This window comes from Sphaerodactylus townsendi, unplaced genomic scaffold (assembly GCF_021028975.2).
Source record: "Sphaerodactylus townsendi isolate TG3544 unplaced genomic scaffold, MPM_Stown_v2.3 scaffold_20, whole genome shotgun sequence".
NCBI lineage: Eukaryota > Metazoa > Chordata > Lepidosauria > Squamata > Sphaerodactylidae > Sphaerodactylus > Sphaerodactylus townsendi.
This window is the reverse complement of record NW_025950363.1, coordinates 1,939,374-1,961,338: the sequence shown is the minus strand read 5'-3', so window position 1 is coordinate 1,961,338 and position 21,965 is coordinate 1,939,374. Positions and strand designations below refer to the sequence as shown.

Sequence of the window (21,965 nt, the reverse complement as noted above, 5' to 3'; positions counted from 1 at the left end):
TAAATAAATTATATGCTGCTGAGGCACCCCTGAAAAGCTCCACCCCCAAATCTCCAGGAATTTCCCAATTTGGAGTTGGCAACCTGGCCAGAGAAACCTGACACCTCTTCTTCTTCTCTTTGCTCTTTGTGAGAGGAAGGCATGAGCGTAGCTGCCACAGGAACAGGGAGGCCTCTGCAGAAGTTGGGGCTCGCAAGGTCTCCTGGGAAATGTAGTTCCCATCAGGCTGCTTTTTCAGCCGGCTGGTTTTTTTCCAGCCAGTAGAACTCAGGGAAGTGGGGGGCACCATGGGGAGCACCATGGGGGGGCGGGGAACATCATTTGTCCCCAGGCGCCATTCCTCCCTCTATGGCACTGGAGTAAGGGAGTGGCTTCCTGTTGGTTTGAGGCAATGGCCCCTTCCGCACACGCAAAATAATGCGTTTTCAAACCACTTTCACAACTGTTTGCAAGTGGATTTTGCCATTCCGCACAGCTTCAAAGAGCACTGAAAGCAGTTTGAAAGTGCATTATTCTGCATGTGCGGAATGAGCCAATAGCTTTGGTTTGAGAACTTCAGCTGCTAATGGAATCCAAAACCACTTGTCACCTGGATCGCTGTGACAAGGTCAGCATGGGACAGAGCAGGGGCCAACTGCTTTGCCTGGAAAATATGATGGAAGACCAGTTTGGCTGCATGTGTGAACTGGGCCTCCATTGACAAGGATATCGCTCTCAGAGCTCTGGCTGAGGAGTCAGGTGTTAAAGCCTCACCATCCAAAACTGGCAGTTTAAACCCCTGTTCCGGCTTGCGTTGCCCCATCCACAAGACTGGTGTCTTGGCTGGCTATTTCCAGCTTCCTAATATTTCAATCTTTTTCTGGGCCGAGCCATCTGTGATCTTGCACTGCTTCCTTTCGCACCGTGTCGTCTCAAGTCTTTCGAGCAAAACCCGGGAGCATATGCCGAGCAGCAAAGCCACGGTTGGCTTCGGATATTTTTACGCTTCCGCATCACGCTGGCTTCGTGCTCGTGATCAACCTGTGCAAATGCAGTGCTTTGTTTTATTAAATATATTTTTTATTAAATTTAACATTAAAAATAATACCTATCAATACTAACAGTTACGAAAAAATGCACAAACAATAAACATAAGACATAACATTGATTCTAACTTTCCTAATCTGGATTGGGCTGTCCATATCTAGCATTTAAAAGAAAGTTGATTCATTTGAAATGTGGTATCGGAGAAGAGTTTTACCTATACTGTGGAGTGACGCAAAAGGACAAATCAGCGTGCTGTAGATCCATTCAAGCCTGAACTGTCCCTAGAAGCTGAAATGACCCAGTGGAGGCTATAGTCCTTTGGTCACATCATGAGAAGACAGGATTCGTTGGCAATCATGTTAGGAAAGGTTGAAGGCAGAGGGGGGAAAAGGGGAGACCCAACATGAGGTGGATTGACTCAGTCAAGGAAGCCACAGGCCTCAGTTTTCAAGTCAAGACATGAGCAAGGCTGTTAAGGAGAGGACATTTTGGACTTGATTTGTCTTGAAAACACCTAACACACCCCCACACAGAGGTGGGATCCAGCAGGTTCTCACAGGTTCCCGAGAGCAGGTTACTAATTATTTGTGTGTGCCGAGAGGGGGTTACTAACTGGTGATTTTGCCACGTGGTTTTTGCCTTAGTTACGCCCCTCCTCTCAGCAGTAGCGTGCAGAATTTGAAGCAGTCTAACAGGAGGTGCACCAGCATGCGTGGCAGCCTGCGCCTGTGTGCATTCGTTTCCCCGCCCAAGGACCAGCACAGCGGCTGCATCCTTGCCACAGCCCCGCCCAGCAATGCCCCGCCCCCAGAATGCCAGCCACGCCCCCGTCGTGCCCCTCCCAGCCCCATTGGCGCTACGCCACAGTTTGAATCCCACCACCATGGGAACCTGTTACTAAAATTTTTGGATTCCACCACTGCCCCCACAGCATCAGAAAAGCACAGTACTAAAAAAACCCCGCCATGTCTCTGATTGCCGCTCACGTCATCTCCGAAGGTGGGGTCCAGACAGCACAGCTTGTGAGGTGGGTCTTAACTGGCAGACTGGAGAGTACAGGAGCATAGTGGAATGAACCTCATGTTGACAAACAGATTTTCTCTCACTGGTCTGCTCTGCTCACAAAGACTGTGCTAGGCTGGGACCTGTACAATTGAATTCCTGCATTTAGTGTTTCATATGAAAGTTTACCGCCAGAAACCAAGACTGAAAACTGTCTTCTGCTTTAAATAGCATGAATGTTCACTGTGTAGGTTTGGGGACGTTATTGTCTCTCAGGGTCAATATCTATGTCCTGGCAGATGTGTGTATGTGTGTTCAGTACCATCAAGTTGCTTCTGACACATGGCAGCCCTATGAATCAATGTCCTTCAAAATGTTTCATCATTAACAGCCTTGCTTGGGTCTTGAAAACTGAGGGTCATGGCTTCCTTTATACAGCCAGTCCATCTCCTGTCTCCATCTTTGCCTGCTGCCTTCAACATTTCCTGGCATTATTGTCTTTTCCAGTGAGTTTTGTTTTCCTGTAACATGACCGAAATATGATAGCCCCCATTGGTCATCTTTGCTTCTAGGGAGAGTTCAGGCTTGGTTTGATCAAGAACCCACTAGAACACATTTGATCAAGAACCTACTAGAAGTGGAAGGTGACACAGGCAGAGGTTGTCCATGTTAGTCCATCTGTGGCTATTTTCTGAAAAGATCATGAAGAACCACTAGAAGTGGGTTCTCAATCAAATCAAGTTCCAATCATAATAGGGATAGGAGAATCCTCAAAGGCTAGCTGCTGGGCAGCAGTAGTGGAAGGAGACACAGGAAGAAGAAGAAGAAGAAGAAGAAGAAGAAGAAGAAGAAGAAGAAGAAGAAGAAGAAGAAGAAGAAGAAGAAGAAGAAGAAGAAGAAGAAGAAGAAGAAGAAGAAGAAGAAGAAGAAGAAGAAGAAGAAGAAGAAGAAGAAGAAGAGGAGGGGAGGAGGAGGAGGAGGAGGAGGAGGAGGAGGAGGAGTTTGGATTTATATCCCCCCTTTCTCTCCTGCAGGAGACTCAAAGGGGCTGACATTCTCCTTGCCCTTCCCCCCTCACAACAAACACCCTGTGAGGTAGGTGGGGCTGAGAGAGCTCCGAGAAGCCATGACTAGCCCAAGGTCACCCAGCTGGCGTGTGTGGGAGTGTACAGGCTAATCTGAATTCCCCAGAGAAGCCTCCACAGCTCAGGCGGCAGAGCTGAGAATCAAACCCGGTTCCTCCCGATTAGATACACGAGCTCTTAACCTCCTACGCCACTGCTGCTCCCAGGAAGAGGTTGTCCATGTTAGTCCATGAAGACCAGTGGCGTATCTGGGGGGAGAAAGGGGTGACAGAGGGGTATGCCGCTGATGAAAACATCCCTTTTTCAAAATGCACTTGAAGAGATTTTTATCCAAACCCTTGCGCCATCAAATTGCAATTTGCAAGAGTTTTATTGCTGTTTTTGAAGGCCTTCATGATGTTCTGTCATGCTTTTATGACTCTGTGACTCAACTGGGAAGCAAGGCGGGCGAGAAATGGATAGATTAATTTTCATAAAGATGATGGCGGTGATCGACTAACATCCAAAATACAGGGAGCGCGCTTGTACGTTTCCATTCACTGTGGGCACCCAGTTGCTGAAGAAACAGAAAGAGATCTAACAAAAGCCCCCCTTCCCCCCTCCACGGGAGCACTCCCAATGATGTTGCATTAGATCTGTGCTGAGTCACAGGGTGGTTTGTCAAGGTGGCTACACATAGAAGGAAGAAAAAAAGACTCATACGATGTTCAGTCCATGAGTTGTCAGACAAAGTAATGCATCAGAAAGGTGAACAAAAGACAAAGGGCCCAATGAATATTGTATCAGTCATGAACCGCATGGCTCAGAAGGAATTTTGGATGCTTTTTATCCCTGCTGTAATGATCTCCTCAGTATTGACCACCAGACAAATGAATTGCCTTTGCGGCATGAAAATGTCCTGTTCAAAGTGGTTTTTTTCCAGTCTTTTATGCTTCCACCGGGTACTAATAATTTTCCTAGTTTTGCATAGGGGCCTCAGCTTTGTTTTCTTCTTCTTCTTCTTCTTTAGAAGCAATCTCGCATTAAACAGTAAGAGCCAAACGCTTAATTTGCTGCATTATGACTTTGCCAGGCACCTTGGCTCAAACCTGAACCCATTCACACTGTCAATTTATTCCCTATTACTATGTATGAGAGTGAAAGTTGGGCAATGACAGAAGCTGACAGGGAGACAGCAGATTCCGTTGAACTGTTGCACTGAAGGAAAGTTTTACTGGATACTGTGGGCTGCCAAAAAGACACATTAGTAGGTTCTAGATCTAGCTCTAGATCAGGGCTGAACTCGTATTGGAAGTGAAAATGACCAAACTGACCCAGCTGTGCTTTGGACACATTATGAGAAGACAAGACTTCCTGGAAAAGATAATGATGGAAGGAAAAGTTGAAGGTGGCAGGAAAAGAGGATGATCCCACATGAGATGGATTGACTCAGTCAAGGAAGTCATAGCCCCCAATTTCCCCCAAGGAGCAGCAGTGGCCTAGGACAGGGGTAGGGAACCTGTGGCTCTCCAGATGTTCAGGAACTACAATTCCCATCAGCCCCTACCAGCATGGCCAATTGGGAATTGTAGTTCCTGAACATCTGGAGAGCCGCAGGTTCCCTACCCCTGGCCTAGGAGGTTGAGAGCTCGTGAATCTGATCTGGAGGAACCAGGTTTGATTCCCAGCTCGGCCGCCTGAGCTATGGAGGCTTATCTGGGGAATTCAGATTAGCCTGTGCGCTCCCACACATGCCAGCTGGGTGACCTTGGGCTAGTCACAGCTTCTCGGAGCTCTCTCAGCCCCACCTACCTCACAGGGTGTTTGTTGTGAGGGGGGAAGGGCGAGGAGATTGTAAGCCCCTTTGAGTCTCCTGCAGGAGAGAAAGGGGGGATATAAATCCAAACTCTTCTTCTTCTTCTTCTTCTTCTTCTTCTTCTTCTTCTTCTTCTTCTTCTTCTTCTTCTTCTTCTTCTTCTTCTTCTTCTTCTTCTTCTTCTTCTTCTTCTTCTTCTTCTTCTTCTTCTTCTTCTTCCAAGGCAGTTAATAATAGGTCATTTTGAAGTCAAATGAGGTCTACATTTCCCATCTGGCCTGGGCCTGTTACCAACTTTGCATGTGCCTGCCATTTTGAAGAGGGAGTAAGCTTGTTTTCTGCTGCTTCAGAGACAATGGCCATTTCCGCACGGCGGCGGAAGGGGTCGGGTCGGCGTAGATGACACCAACCCGCCCCCTCTGGGATGTTCGCATGAACGGTCCCAGAACCTCCCAGGACGACGACGCAGTGCGAAAGGCTCCCTGGGGACGGCGTTTTTGCCGTCCCCAGGGCACCGTATTCCGCCCGTGCGGAAAGGGCCTAGGACATGGAGTAATGGATTCAAAATGCAGGAAAAGAGATTCCACCTAAATGTTAGGAAGACATTCCTGACCGTCAGCCCTGCTCAACAGTGGAATTCACTGCCTCGGAAAGTGATGGAGTCTCCTTTGGAGGTTTTTAAACAGAAGTTGGATTAACCTATGTTGAGAGTGCTTTGATTGTGTGTTCCGGCATGGCAGGGGGATGGACTTGATGGCCCTTGTGGTCTCTTCCAACGCTATGGTTCTATGAGGGGGGCACAAATCTCATCACCCCAATTGCCACATTTACCCTGCTGATTTGAAGCAGGTGTACTGCAGTTTTGGGGTTGAATGGAAGTTTCTTGAATCTAAGGCCCCTTCCGCACACGCAAAATAATGCGTTTTCAAACCACTTTCACAACTGTTTGCCAGTGGATTTTGCTATTCCGCACAGCTTCAAAGAGCACTGAAAGCAGTTTGAAAGTGCATTATTCTGCATGTGCGGAATGAACCTGTCAGTGCCCTGACCTGAATGGCTGAGGCTGGCCTGGTTTTGTCAGATCTCAGTAGCTAAGCAGGGACAGGCCAGGTTATTACTTGGATGGGAGTCCACCAAGAAAGTCTGGGGTTGCTCCACATAGTCAGGCCATGGCAAACCACCTCTAAACATCTCTGGCCTTGAAAACTCTATGGGTCACGGTAAATTGGCTGCCATTTGATGGCCCTTTGCACCCACCAATTGGAATCTGGTTCTTCCTTGTCATGTTGTATGGGCCTTTGCTATGATGAGGTCAAAGGAGAGGCGGCGTGGCTGCAAACCTGATGCCATAAAAATCCTCCCAGTATTTTTAAAGCGCTATTTGAATTGACTCAGTATTATTTCCAAGGCGCTACGGTTTCCATTACTACATGCTGATAATCACACTCCAGGGGAGCACAATGGAATAGATAAAAATCTTTTGTCTGTTCACTGCTCACGTGGGTTTATTTTATTTTATGTTCTCTCTGTAGTGCTCCACAAGTACATTTCTCTCTGGATTATCGAAGGCTTTCGCAGTCGGAATCAACTGGCTATTGTGGGTTTTCTGGGCTTCAGAGGTATGTCCCGGCAAGAAACACATCTCACTGGTGACATAGCTCTGAAAATGTAAGGCATAGATATGGGCAAAACATTAGAAGCAAAAACTACCAGACCACAACCACACACAGTCGAGAAAACCCACAACAACCAGATATTTCTCCCCCCCCCCCCCACCAAAGAAGGCAAGGGTAAGGAATCAATTTCTTTTAAAAAATATTTCTGTGATGAAATATACAGCACATAAAGGTTCAAAATTGGTTTGGCTGGCGGCTTGCATTTTCATCCTTTATTGTAGATCATTTCCTGCCACAAAAAGGAAAGATGTTCAGTTGATTCCTAGAGGGGGAAAGACTATATCTGCATGAATGAAAGTTAAGAGCAGACTAACAAAAAACCAACATTTTTTTAATGCTCCAAATAAAACATAATTGTTTTCTCATGGATCCAATTTCCAGGATTTCCAACGTGCCGTTAAGAAGTTCCAAATTAATTTCTCAGAACCGCATAGGCACACACGCGAAAATATTTCACCAAAGCATGATTTTATTATTTTAAATTAGCTTGCCTTGTGTAGTGTGTCAAAATTTAGAAGAATACACTTTGCATTTTAAGTACTTTTTCAATTGCCTTTCCTGGGTTGAAATTGGAGGGAACATTCCCAGGTTTTAAAGCAGCGTAAAGCCGTTCCATGCATCTACATCAGCTCTCTTTTCAGAGTTTGTACGGATTTCACGAAAGGAAGGATGCAATTTATTCACTTGTAGAAATAATAAGGGTACCGATGCCATTTTCTGAAAGGTGTATCTGTTGAGCAAGGAAGAGTTTTGAACGTCTTCCCTGATCTGCCACTCATTTTGAAACCAGAACTCCAATAAAACTATTTCCAAAGTCTATATTAAGCTTGCTTGTTTTCTCTAACAGCTCATCTCACCGTAATGTCAAAATATCATGGAACAAACTGTTCTGAAAGTATTTCTGTTCAAGACAAACAGTGTAGAGTTGGGTTTTTTTTCCAGGGAGAGAAACATGCATTTTTTTACAGTGCTTTCTATTCTGGGATGCTGAGGGCTATGCAACCAGTTCTCCACACTTATGGGCCTTCAGCATTGTGTTTCTTGGAAATGGGGGTCCGGGTGCTGGGAGTGTTGATAACTGATGGCAGAATACATTAATAGAATCATAGGCTCATTCCGCACATGCAGAATAATGCACTTTCAAACTGCTTTCAGTGCTCTTTGAAGCTGTGCAGAATGGCAAAATCCACTTGCAAACAGTTGTGAAAGCGGTTTGAAAAAGCATTACTTTGCGTGTGCGGAAGGCCCCATAGATTCATAGAGTTGGAAAAGACCACAAGGGCCGTCAAGTCCAACCCTCTTCCATGCAGGAACACACAGTCAAAGCACTCCTGACATATGTTCATCCAGCCTCTGTTTAAAAACCTCCAAAGAAGGAGACTCCACCGCACTCCGAGGTAGTGCATTCCACTGTCAAACAGCCCCTACTGTCAGGAAGTTTTCCTGAAGTTTAGGTGTAATCTCTTTTCCTTCACCTTGAACCCATGATTCCTGGTCCTAGTCTTTGGAGCAGCAGAAAACAAGCTTGCTCCCTCACCAACATGACATCCCTTCAAAAATCTAAACATGACTATTATGTCACCTCTTAACCTTCTCTTCACCAAACTAAACATACTCAGTTCATAAGAACATAAGAACATAAGAACAAGCCAGCTGGATCAGACCATCTAGTCCAGCACTCTGCTACTCGCAGTGGCCCACCAGGTGCCTTTGGGAGCTCACATGCAGGATGTGAAAGCAATGGCCTTCTGCGGCTGTTGCTCCCAAGCACTTGGACTGTTAAGGCATTTGCAATCTCAGTTTCCTAAATCTCTTCTCATAGCGCATGGATTCCAGACCATTTACCATTTTGGTTGCCCTCCTCTGGACCCGTTTCAGCTTGTCAATGTCCTTCTTGAATTGCAGTGCCCAGAATATGCTTTGTCTGAAGAAGGCCCCAAGTTTAAATTCTGGCACCTGGGCCAACAAGATGGTAGATGATAAGACTTCCAAGTTACTGCCCCTGGGCTACATGGGTCAGTAGGTTGATTTCATATGATTTGATGACTATAGAAGTCTTTTGAACCACTGGAGAGGAGCTGGGTTCCACAGTTGAGCCGTTGGTGATTTCACCTGAAGGATCTCAAGTAAATGATGTTAGGAAGACTCTTTTTGTGTTTGAGATACTGCAGAGCTGCTCTGAGCAAGGACACAGTTCTTCTGTTCAGATGGAACTCAATAGCCAACAATGCAAGGAGCAGTCTTTTCCAGTGACTCTAGCCTTCTCATTATGTGATCAAAGTACGATACACTCAGTTTAGTCATTTTAGCTTCTAGGAACAGTTCTGGCTTGAATTGATCTAGAACCCACTTTTCGGGGTGGTCCACAGTATCTGCAACACTCTCTGCCAACACTACATTTCAAAGGAATCTACTTAGCTCCTGTCAGCTCTCTTCATTGTCCTCAATGATCAATGGAATAATGCCAGTAAATATGGATATGACCCATAGACCACTGTGGTACCTTGTCAAAAGAGCAAGGAGCTGCTGTCCAGAACCTCCTTGCCCAAGAATCAGATGACAGAAATGACCAATGAGATTCCACTTTGCCAGTCAGAGGCTACAGATCTTGGCCTAGCTCCATAGTGGTGAACCTATGGAACTCCAGATGTTCATAGACTACAATTCCCATCAGCCCCTGCCAGCATGGCCAATTGTAGTCCATGAACATCGGGAGTGCCGTAGGTTAGCTCATTCATCTCAGCAATCTTTGCTAGGTCTTTCCAGGTTGGGAAATTCCTGGAGGTTTCGGGTATGAAGTACAAACTGGGCAGGATTTGAGAAGATGAGGGAACTCAGCAGGGAATAATGTCATTTAGTCCACCTTCCAACGCAGCCATTTTGTCCAGGGGAACTCCACATGAAACCCGCTGGGTGACCTTGAGCCAGTCACAGTTCCCTCAGAATGGCAAACTCTCAAGATGTCTGTTGTGGGAAGAAGAAGAAGAAGAAGAAGAAGAAGAAGAAGAAGAAGAAGAAGAAGAAGAAGAAGAAGAAGAAGAAGAAGAAGAAGAAGAAGAAGAAGAAGAAGAAGAAGAAGAAGAAGAAGAGGAGGAGAAGGAGGAGGAGGAGGAGGAAGAGGAAGAGGAAGAGGAAGAGGAAGAGGAAGAGGAAGAGGAAGAGGAAGAGGAAGAAGAGCAGGAGCAGGAGCAGGAGCAGGAGTTTGGATTTATATCTCCCTTTCTCTCCTGCAGGAGACTCAAAGGGGCTGACAATCTCCTTGTCCTTTCCCCCTCACAACAAACACCCCGTGAGGTAGGTGGGGCTGAGAGAGCTCCGAGAAGCTGTGACTAGCCCAAGGTCACCCAGCTGGCGTGTGTGGGAGTGTACAGGCTAATCTGAATTCCCCAGATAAGTCTCCACAGCTCAAGCGGCAGAGCGGGGAATCAAACCCGGTTCCTCCAGATTAGATACACGAGCTCTTAACCACCTACGCCACTGCTGCTCCTGAAGAAGGGAAGAAGTTTGTAAGTAACGTTGAGACTCCTGAAAGGTAGAGAAAAGGGGGGTATAAAAACCAACTCTTCTTCTATGTTGAGATGGCTGTTCTCTTCCATACCCACCATCTATAGGTTATAGCCCACTGATTGAGAAGTCCAAATGTATTTATTCCAGGTGTCTATTAAAAACCTTGCATCCCAGCCTAAGATTACTGAGGTTTGCCTTTTAAAATTTTAATTTAAAACCCATCGAATCCCTTTTGAAATGAGTAAATATGGAAGAATCACTGTGATACAAAATATACTTGCATATGTAAATGAAATCAGAAACAAAAATACATACACATCATTACTTTCCCCTTATCCTATCTAAACATCAATAAATAAAATGCAATTTCTGAGATTCTCATCAAAGCACTTTCAACAAGATTATATAGTCTCAAGCAATCACCATCTGATAGATTCAGGGGTATTTTGGATGTGACTTTCTTATATAGGTACAATTATGTGAAACTCACATAACCATCCCAAAACCTTCCTGTTTGTCAATTCTAATGGTATGATTTGAGTGTTTCTTTGAGCATAGGAGAAAAATTCTCCATAGAAATATATTTATCAAAACTGTGATGTATTAAATCATCTTGTTGGGAGATTTTTCTCTTCAAACTTATCTCCCCCTCAAGGATGGGATATTGAGTACACAGCTTAGAAAGTCAAACTTGTACTTGTTCTGAAACAAATGGTCAGGTCTGTGATCTGTTTCGATAATACTTCTAACACAGTGCTTTCCAACCAGGGGTACGTGCTCCCCCAGCGGTATACGCCAGAGTATTTGGGGGTACACAAAATTATTTAATGGATTTGCTAATAATATGTTGCCCTTATAAAAAAAATCTTTGAGGTCTGTTAGGTTGGAAGAGAAGGTGGCGTGGCATAGCCCGAGCTCATCAAATATTTATTTTATTTATTTTTATTTATTATTAGATTTAATATACCGCCCTATCCCCGGAGGGCTCAGGGCGGTGCACAATATAAAACATCATATATAAAAACATCATATATAAAAACATAAATACAATATAAACAGCAATTATAACCCAGAGTAGCGACCCACGAAACCCTTACATGACCCTCCTAAAAGAAATAAGGAGAGGATAATGGGTCCCGGCGGTGTTAGGGACCCATAGGAAGCAAAGGGGAGGGAACTGGGGCACCTTCAGCGGCTGGTCTCCCCAAAGGCCCGGTGGAACAACTCAGTCTTACAGACCCTGCGGAAATCACCAAGGTTCCACAGGGCCCAGACAGCTGGCGGGAGAGTGTTGCACCAGGCCGGCGCCAGAGCCATAAAGGCCCTGGCATGAGTGGAGGCCAACCACGTCATTGAGGGGCCAGGGACCTCCAGTAAATTGGCCTCTGCTGAGCGCAGAGACCGAGCTGGGACATATGGGAGGTCAAATTGTCACGGTCCGCTAAAAGGTACACGCAGGGTTCCAGGCCATGTAAGGCCTTAAAGGTCAACACCCACACCTTGAAGATGATTCGGAATTCAACTGGAACCCAATGGAAGCTAAGCAGGGCCAATATTTAGAACAGAGACTTCCAAGGAACATTCTGCAGAAGAAGAAGAGGAGGAGGAGGAGGAGGAGGAGGAGGAGGAGTTTGGATTTATATCCACCCTTTCTGTCCTGTAAGGAGACTCAAAGGGGGTTACAATCTCCTTGCCCTTCCCCCTGTCCACAACAAAGACCCTGTGAGGTGAGTGGGCTGAGAGAGCTCCGAAGAACTATGACTAGTCCAAGGTCACCCAGCTGGCATGTGTTGGAGTGCACCAGCTAATCTGGTTCACCAGATAAGCCTCCACAGCTCAAGTGGCAGAGTGGGGAATCAAACCCAGTTCTCCAGATTAGAGTGCACCTGCTCTTAATGATGGCTTTCTGCTGCTAACTTGTCTTGGAAGCCTCTCGCTAGAATTGCCAGAAGTTGACTGCAACGTGGTGGTACATTATCTACACAAACACACACACACATTAGGTTGAGAGAGACTGACAACTTCAAGGTCAACTCTAGAGCTTCATGACTGTGTGGGGATTCGCATCTGGGTCTTCGAGACCCTAGTCCAATAGTCTGACTGTTGCATCGCACTTTTTTTCCACTATCGTTTGGCGTGTTACTCCACGTCCAAAGTTCTTCATCATTCCATTGCAACGGGATCGACATTGGTAGGAGTTAATCTCGAAATGCTTTTCCATAGATACAAGCTTCCTTGAGGGACAGAGAGGAGGAAAAGAGATGGCTGGCAGGCTATGATTGATGGTGTGGATGCCAGGATTTGGCTAGGAGTGGCTTTGCCGCATCAAAGGTTCCAGAAGCAAAACAGAGGGCTATCCACTCGGCAAACCTGGGGGTTACAGCATCCCATTTCACCAAAGTGCAGGGCCCGCCCCCCCCCATCCCTACACTAGAGAGCTAGAATTTCAGTCAGAGCTGTGAGGACTCAAATTTGAGTGTGAGAAGGGACACTGACCTGCAATTCAGTGTCTGGAATGTCTTAAGCTATGTCTCCGACTGATACTTTTTCAGTCTTTGTCTGGGAACTTGCTTTGACGTCCCTAGGACAGATCACTGGCGTAATGCCCGTTGGACAAGGTGGACAGCTGCCCAGGGCATCACCTTGTGGGGGGCATCAAAATGCTGGGTTCGTTTTTGCATTGAGTTGGGGGCTACAGAAAGTTTTGAGACTATGCCTTCAGAAATGTGCCCCCCCCCCAGCCTACTGCAACCCCCATTGGCAAGCAATACAAAAAAAAAAAAAAAAGGAAACTCAATCTTGAACAAAAGATTATTGGGCAAATTTCTGGGATGTTTCTACAGAGAGGGGACACATTTTTGGATGTATCAGCACTCAAAATGTCAGGAGTATCATCTGGAAACTGTCCTAATGGGACCCCCCCCCCCAGGTTTGGTGCAATGAAGTTTGGTTTAGGGGTCCAGGCCAAGTTATGGACCCTCAAAGGGGGTACCCCATTCCACATTCTTTGCTAAGGAGATGGGGGCTACCCTTTTGAGGGTCCATGCTAAAATTTTGGTGCCGCTAGCCTAAAAACTGCACCCCCTGCAGGCCAAAAATGGAAAACCACTAAAAATACCCAAAAAGCAGACCCAGCATTTCCAGAGTGCCTCTTACCAACAAGGATGATACCACAAGGGCAGCCCTGCCTGTGCCCTTGTGGGCATTATACTCAAGTGATTACAGGGGTTGGACTTGATGGACCTTGGGGTCTCTTCCAACTCTATGATTCCATGATTCTAAGTCTGAATTTGGGTGTAGCCACCCACAGCCTCTGACCTGGACAAAGAAGTCTACAATAGGGCTGCCAGATAGGAGTGGGGAACTCCCCATCCCCAAGTCCCATTTTACAATAGAGTTTCCAATGATTCGAGAGCTACCCCTTTCACTTCTGGGTAGCTCTAGGAATCTCCAGGAACTCTATGGTAAGAATTTCCTATCGGTATTTTATTTCACATTTTAAAATTTTTCTCACTGGGATGTCTCCTCCTTCCACTGTAACCTTCCCACCATTTTGCCAGTGGCACTACCACAACAGAGCCTAGGAAGACCATCTTACATTAATACTCTGACAGCTGTGGGTAGTTTTTTTTCCCTGAAAGGGTTAAATTGACTGATCCCTCTCTTTAGTTGAATTGGGGTTTTCATGCTCCTAGGCTTCAATTAATTCCAAATTCATTGGCCCCCAGGGGCTCATTGTTGATCACATGTTCTATCAATACAAACGGCCTAAATGTAAATTAAGTGTCTTGATCTACAGAATTATCTCTTCCCTTATTGGCAAGACTGGATCCCTTGACAACACTCAGTTAGAAATACTGACATCTCCTAAGCAGGTATTCCCGGAAACATAAATTGTCTCTTTACAACGATCTTGCAAATGTTAGAATTTGGGTGGCTTAGAAGGATTCCAGTAACTTGGACTCTATCTACAATTCCATTTGGAAGTCATACTTATTTCTACTGCAAGTTCATCTAGCAACAGGGCATTTTCATTGTTGTGAACGCCAGCATGTTATTTATTTTTTTATTAATTAACAGTTCATATCACTTGCATTCGTTTTGGCAGAAGAGAGGGGAGGGGATTACCAATACAGCTAAGAGATAATCTTCCATTGCTATGTAGTGAATTTCTTTGCAAAACATTTCTATACCCGACTTCCAACTCAGTTCTTGAGCCCTTCGCAGGGTGACAGCATTAAAAGATGGTCGAATTTCATTGAAACATTTTTGAACATCCTTATATATATATATATAAATGCATTTTCAACAAACAGCACAGCTTTCAGAGTCACAGCAGCTGACTTCTTTATAAGGTGCCCTAATTTGGCGTGTTTAAGGCAGGAGACATTGGAGGTGGTCTGCCACGCTGCTTTCCAATGTTCCTCGCTGCTTCTGGCACTCAAACACCTTAGGTGTGAAAGAACATAAAGAACGTTTCAACCAGCTGGATCACCGTGACCAGGAGTCCATTCTGGTCAATCTCTACTTTCGCAGTGGCCTGGACCAGGTGCCGGGGAGCTCACATGCAGGATGTGAAAGCAATGGCCTTCTCTCGGTATTGCTGTAGCTCTGGAGCATCTAGTCTGTTTCCATTTTCTCATTTATTTATTTCATTTGTTTTATTTATTTATTTATTTCATTATCACATTTGTAAACCATGTACCCGGTTCTTTCAAGAGGCCAATTCTGGGTGATTGTACATAGACAAACATTACAATGCAGTCAAAAAAACAGCATTAAAATCACCAAAATAAAATGAATTAAAACAAGTTAAAACAATATGTACAAAAATTCATAAAATCTAGCAGCATGCAATATATACATAACAGCAAGATTATAAAAGTGTGTGTGGCACCCCAATCCCAAAGACCAGGCCGGGTAATTGCCAGTGTCAGTCAGATAATATTATTTTTGTGGAGAATACAGGATGGCGTTTCACGTCCTACACAGCTAAATTAGTTTAGAAAAACTTCAGAATTAGAAATAAAAACAAAAGACATCTGTCATTAGAAACAGACAGTTTGTACTTAGCATCGAATATAGAGTTACAGAATGCCAAGACTCTCCCGAGCGAGAACCATGATACTCTCGATTATTAGACACGAATTTAGAGCGTTACAGGTGAGGTTGACCCCTCCCGGGTGGCTCGAAAGGCAGACGACCCTTCAGTAGAGGAAGAACTCCTTAATTTCTTATAGATGCCAAGATTCCCTTTTGGTCCATCCACCATACTCAATTTATTACCCCTTACCTCCCTTTCACGTGCTACACAAGCATGTGTGGTCAAATTCCGTATTGGTCAGATCTGGTCTCCCTGGTCACATTGAGGGCAGCCTGCTTATTCTACTACGTCCAAATGCTACATGCTGTTGGTGTGTGGCCTCTATGCATGTAAAGGCCGTGCTGACAGCCAACAAAAGAGCTAGCTTGTTGTCTTCAAGAAAACCGTTTTGCGTAAGTTGCTCCCAGAGAGCTGCTATGACTCTAGGGCATGCAGGTTCCAACTGGATCATAAAACTTTTCTTCCCCAGCATGAAATGTTTCTAACAATTCCCCAGTTTGAAATGTTACAACATGATTTTACAAACATGATTCTAAAACAGGGGTAGGAACCTACTGACTCTCCAGATGTCGTCAGCATGGAACTACAATTCCCATGCTAGCCTCTGTCGGCCAATTGCGTGTGGCCTGGGATCGAACTGATAGGAGATTAGTATCTACCCTGGGATTCTATTCTAAAATAATAGAATTATAAAGTGAAATACTAATACGCCATGGTATGAATATCTCATTATGTTTATGTGTTCATTCTTAACTATGAAAAACACTATTGGCGTAATTTTATTGAATCACATCTCTATTTCCTAACCCAAAATAAAGTTATAAAATGCATAGTTCTGCTGTCACGTAGTAACCTAGTAGTTACAAGATACTAAAGATGTTATCTTGCTTGCCCGCATAATCACTAGCAAGCTTTGACCTACTGCAAAAATGCAGGCTTGCTGGTCTCTTACACAGAGAGAACCCTTTTTGATTCTTTGCAAATCCTTGGTCCTATGACTTTCATGTTTCTTGATTAAATACAATTTTTTATACACACTCTGATCCGTTCCCACATATTGGACGTGCTGATGGTAAAATGGCACATGGGGCATCCTGGAGGGGGGGGGGGGGTGCCGCAGTCGGCCTCACCAAAAGCCTGGTGGAACAAAACCGTTTTACAGGCCCTGTGGAATTCTCCAAGGTCCTGCAAGGCCCGCACATCTGATGAAAGGGTGTTCCACCAGGCAGGGGCCAGGACTGTAGAAAGCCCACAAGCTCGGGTAGAGAGCTTCAGTCGACATGATGGAGGGCCAGGGACCACAGTAGAATCTAGCCTCTGCACCGACCACAGAGAGGGCCTACTTGGGACATAGCGGGGTGGGAGGCAGTTGTCCAGAGGCATTTGATACAAATTCTCAGATCAAAGAGGAGATCAAGATTGAAGTAGTCTTAAAACGTATGTTTGTGCAGAAGAAAGTACCATCTTTTGAGTTTCGGTTATGAACGAGACCAGATTTCGAAAGCTATCTGGTTGGATTAGACTATTCCTGGCTCTCAGGTTAAGGTTTATTCTCCCTTTCCCTTTATTAACCAGCTACATTTTCTGTATGATGTGATATCCTCTTCTGTAAAGCCAGCTACTGTCCTGTTCCTCTTCCAAGCAGACGTTACATCTAATACTGAGAAGGGATTTGCCAGCAGCTTAATTATTTTATCACATCAGCATGGGGGGTGGGAGTGGGGAGGTTTATTTACTTCTTGGATTGGAGGAAGGGCTTGAAGGGACCGAGCCTCCTGTGTATTTCTATTCATTTAATTTTCTGGCGGCAGGTGATTTCTTTAATTTGGACTAATATCTGCCGTTTCTTAGCCACCAAATGCAGATGAATTTTGCAGAAGATGCTGACTTTGGCGCGGAATTCAGTATAGAAACGCGTTTAGCCTTCTCCCAGCAAGGATGGGCGTACCGTAGACAAAATAGAGGAAAATCCATTTTCCATCACGCTGTATTTCATTTTTTATGCATCGCAGGGGAATATTAATTTCCTTTGCGCCAGAATATCAGATCACTGGGGTCGGGACCTATGGGCTTTCCATAAAATTTCTCTCTAGATATCGGGGTTTTGAGATCTTTTCCCACTTCCAGGTGAGGTGTGGAAATCTCCCAGAATGACAAGGGATCTCCAGGCTGTATAGATCAGTTTCCCTGGACCAGATGGATGATTTGGAAGGTGGACTCTATGGCATTATAGAAGAAGAGTTTGGATTTATAACACACCTTTCCCTTCTGAAAGGTGGCACCGATAGGAAGTGGTATAGCAAACCCTACTCACTCACAGCTAGTCACCTTGTGAGGCTGAGAGAGTCCTGAGAGAACTGTATCTAGCCCAAGGTCACCCAGCAGGAATGTAGGAGTGAGGAAACACATCTGGTTCACTGAATGGCCTTGGACCTCAGAGGTGGGGAGTCAAACTCCAGTTCCTCTACCCGCTATTAATCACTACGCCACACTCTATTCCCCATCTCCAAGAAGTTCCCATTACACAGTTGGCAAGCCTGGGTTCTAGATTACGTGGCACTATTTTGTGCAGGGCACCACACCAGTTCCTTCCAGTTTCAGTGATTTCTAGACTTGGGAATACTTCATATGTGCAGTTCATTACCCATCTCCTTTCTTTCCCTTTGTCTCCCCTGCCTTGAGTTAGCAAAAGGCACCAGCTCTCATGTATATTGATAAAACACAGTGCAAAAAAAGAGAAAGAAATCTTCCTTGGCTCCTGTGAGGGATAGGATGTCAATCAGCGGAAGGGAACGGATGCTGCTGCAAAGTCTGCGGCAATTACAACAGCGTTTGGAGCATTCATTGGTTACACAAATTGGGAATTGGAGACAAGCAGAATGCTAGGGTGTGCCAGCTCATGAGGATATATGAGGGCAAATGTCCCTGGCGCAGTGCGAACTGGTCTTGTGTGGTAACGGAAAAAAAAATACACACTACACACACACAATAATAACACACAATAACACCTGCACTTTCAAATAATATCAATAACACACACACCCTCCTTCCCCCAATGTCGGAGTCCAGGGATTGCAAGTGGAAGCAGGAGTCTTGTGTGCCTTCTCTTGTTTGTCCATGTCCTCTTTGCTAGCCTCTTGTCTGCCAACTACCCCTTCCTCACTAATTTCTCTTGCTGCCTGCCTGCCTCCTCTCTAGACGGGCCCTGTCTAAGCAAAGGAAGGGCTCAAAGCGTTGGGCCTATTCACTGGCCTCTCAGAACTATTTGCTGAATTATTACAGTGGAGAAATCATAAGAACATAAGAACATAAGAACAAACCAGCTGGATCAGACCAGAGTCCATCTAATTCCCAGCTCTGCTACTCCAAGAGTGGCCCAATTCCTCAGGTGCCTTTTGGGAGACTCCACGTGCAGGAGGAGAGGTGAAAGCAGGGGCCTTCTGTGGCTTATTGCTCCCAAGCACCTGAGACCTGTTAAGGCGACTACAATCTCAGATCAAGGGATCAAGATTGGTAGCCCTTAGATAGAGCCTCCCATAAACTGTCCTGTCCAAGCCTTTTACAGAAGCCTTCGCCATCCAGGTGGGTTTAACATCACCACAGCCATTCACCAGGTGCTAACCCTCAGGTGGTGGGGCCATCACACCACCCTCCTGTGGCGTATGACATATTCCAAACCTCAATCACATGTTAGAGTGAGCATAGTGTTTCCTTTTATTGGTCCTAATTCTTCCCCAAAGCATTTTCAATGTATTACACTAGGTTCTAGTGATTAGCCCAAGAGGTACAGAGAAAATTTCTCCTGCCAACGATTTTCGCACTACCGTGCATAAATTCTTGCAGACTTCAATCATATCCCCCCCTCAGGCGTCTCCTCTCCAAACTGGTCTGTGGCTGCAGCCTCTCCTGGTTATAGTGGAGACTCCAGTCCCTCAATCATCCCTTGTTGCCCTTCTTCTCTGCACTTTTCTGTCTCTTCCAGCCCTCCTTTTTGAGATGTGGCGTGAGAACTGAACATACGCCTCCAAGTCTGGTCGCACTCACTACTTTTATATAAGAGCTTGACAATCTTTGCAGTTTGTATCCAGACTGGCAAGGGAGGGTATCTTTGCGCATGGTGGCTAAAAGCCACGGGAGACAGAGTCCAGGAAGCTGGGTAGCATGGCCCAAATGTGGGGCTGCACCAGTAAAGAAGTAGGTTAAAGGTAAAAAATCGCCAGCGGGATCTAGGAAGATAAGATGGCCTTCTCGAGAAACTGACTGGCATACCCTGATAGAGAGGCCGAGTGGTGGGACAGAAAAATTCAAGTTCTTGCCCCAGGCTCCATTTTTCTATGCGATACGCCACTGGCAGAATGCCATGTGAAAGACTTTTAAAAAACGCGAGTTGAAGGAACTCATTGAGTGGGAGCCATTTCCAAGGCAATCCTATTGGCATGGACTCAGACCCTCCTTCCATTGGCCCCCGCGGCCCTTCCTTGGGGATTTGGCTGTGGGCCTGTAAGGACCGAGTTGTTCCACTGGGCCTTTGGAGACTGGTCGCTGAGGGGATGTCTGCCCTCCTCTCTTTACCCCCATGGGCCTGGCTTCCCATGGACCCCATTATTTAGCTATTGGGAGGGGTTTAAGTAAGGAAGTAGGCGCATGGTCCTAGACTACTACTGTTGTTTTAATTATATGTATGTTTTAGCTGATGTTTTTATCTAGCACACCGCCCTATGGAAGCCCCCTTAGAGGATAAGACTGTATTCTAAATTTTAATAAATAATTGATGAAAATAATAACAACGTTTTGCCATGGCTGCAGATGGTCTGCAGTAGCGTGAAACTGACTTTGCCATTCGTAAGTTGCTTCCACGTTGCTGGACGAACGTCAGAGCAGGGCCTTCTGCCATCCAGGATTCCACGCATCCTTTCAATCCATCTCTGTTTTGAGCATGAGTCACTCTGATCCAGTCGGGGATGTTCATCAGCTCAGATTGTTGCAGGAAAGTTGAGTCTGATTTTTAAACTTTTCATTTTTTGCAAAAAAAATCCAATCACGATTCAGATTGACTGATGATCATATTTGGATCTGCAATTAAAGTTTCAGGTTCTTTTTTTTAATCATGGCCATTACTTGATTAATGTTTGCAGCTCCATATACTCAGGAGGAAATTCTTAAATCCCATTGGTACATTATACATCAAGGCGATCTTTACTGGAATTATTTTTTTTAAAGTGGTTCATTATTGATAAGGTCATATTACTTTTTCTATATTCATATCAGTCAACATTCTCTCTATTTTTCAAAGCAGCCAACATGTTTTTTTCCCCAAAAGAGGAGAATGGTGTGTGCACAGAAGGAAAATTTACGCATTTGTTCTCCATTACCACTTCCCTTATGAAACAAAGGTGCAGCTTCCATGGCCCGCGATGAGATTGGTCGGTGCCACATAGCAGCCAACCCAAACCCCAGGACCATTGGTCCCAGTTGCGACAGGGAGGACGGCGCAGCATCTGCACAGGCTGTGCCATCCCCCAAACACCTCACCGTGTCCTTCGGCCTCCGGCGTGTCGCACAGGCCAGGGGACACCCCCCCCCGCCCTGCACGACAGCTCCGGAGGTAAGGGCAGGCGAGGCAATCCCAGCCTGTGCGACTATGACCGAAATTCCCTGATGGCACAGTGACCCCAGAGAGAAGAGGCGAGGGAATAAGCCTTCCAGCCGCTGCCGTTCACACGGCAGCGGCTGGAAGCCACTGTTTCCCAAAAACCTTGCTGGGGAAGCGAGGTCGGGAAACAGCGGCTTCGCACTGCTGGGGAGGCGTGAGGGTGGCGCAGCTGCACCCCCCATGTGAACAGCTCCCTGGGGACGGCGTTTTTGCCATCCCCAGGGCGCTGTTAAAGGCCCGTGAGGAAAGGGCCAAAGCTTTTCCAAACTACTTTGACCCTAAATGGCAGAATAGTATGGCTATACTTATTTTTCCCTGGCAGAGTTAAAGCAACCTGAGAATGGCATTTTTCAGTGAGAACATGGTAAGGAAGAATGAATACTCCTCCCATATTCTTTTTGCAATGGCTTTAAATGGATAGAGGGAAGGGCAGTTATCTGTAGGTTGAGCTTTGGACATGTCTTGAAACAAGAGGGCAACCCTTGGGCAAGATGGAGCTCTGGTATGATGGGAAACCATCATATTCCGGCTGGAACTGTAATAAATTATTAGAGTAAATAATAGAGCAGAAATGCAAGTGGGCTGCTTTGTAGAACTTTACTAGATAACAAATAAAGTTACACGAAATAAAGGAACAGCAAAATCTATCTACCGGTAATCTATACTATGCAAGTGCTCCAAATTTCTGGAGGCTGGCAGCCCTACTGGTGATGTGGAGACATTCTGATATTTAGGCAAAAAACTCCATGGTAAAAATGGCTTCTACTGTAGAGTTTTTGCTCACTTATCACAGTGTCTTCATGATGTTGGTGACATGAAGACACCAGTTCCAGTAAGCACCAGAAGTGATGTCATCAGCAACAAAGGCCTCTGTGCGGGGAGGGAAAGGAGATCGTCAGCCCCTTTGAGTCTCCTTACAGGAGAGAAAGGGGGGTATAAATCCAACTCCTCCTCCTCCTCCTCCTCCTCGTCCTTCTTCTTCTTCTTCTTCTTCTTCTTCTTCTTCTTCTTCTTCTTCTTCTTCTTCTTCTTCTTCTTCTTCTTCTTCTTCTTCTTCTTCTTCTTCTTCTTCTTCTTCTTCTTCTTCTTCTTCTTCTTCTTCTTCTTCTTCTTCTTC

At 45.5% G+C, this 21,965-nt stretch overlaps 1 pseudogene; it reads left to right on the top strand.

Moving 5' to 3' along the window:
• The first annotated feature begins 1,991 nt into the window (after positions 1-1,991).
• Positions 1,992-21,965, top strand: part of LOC125425189 — a 44,540-nt pseudogene continuing 24,566 nt past the window's right edge.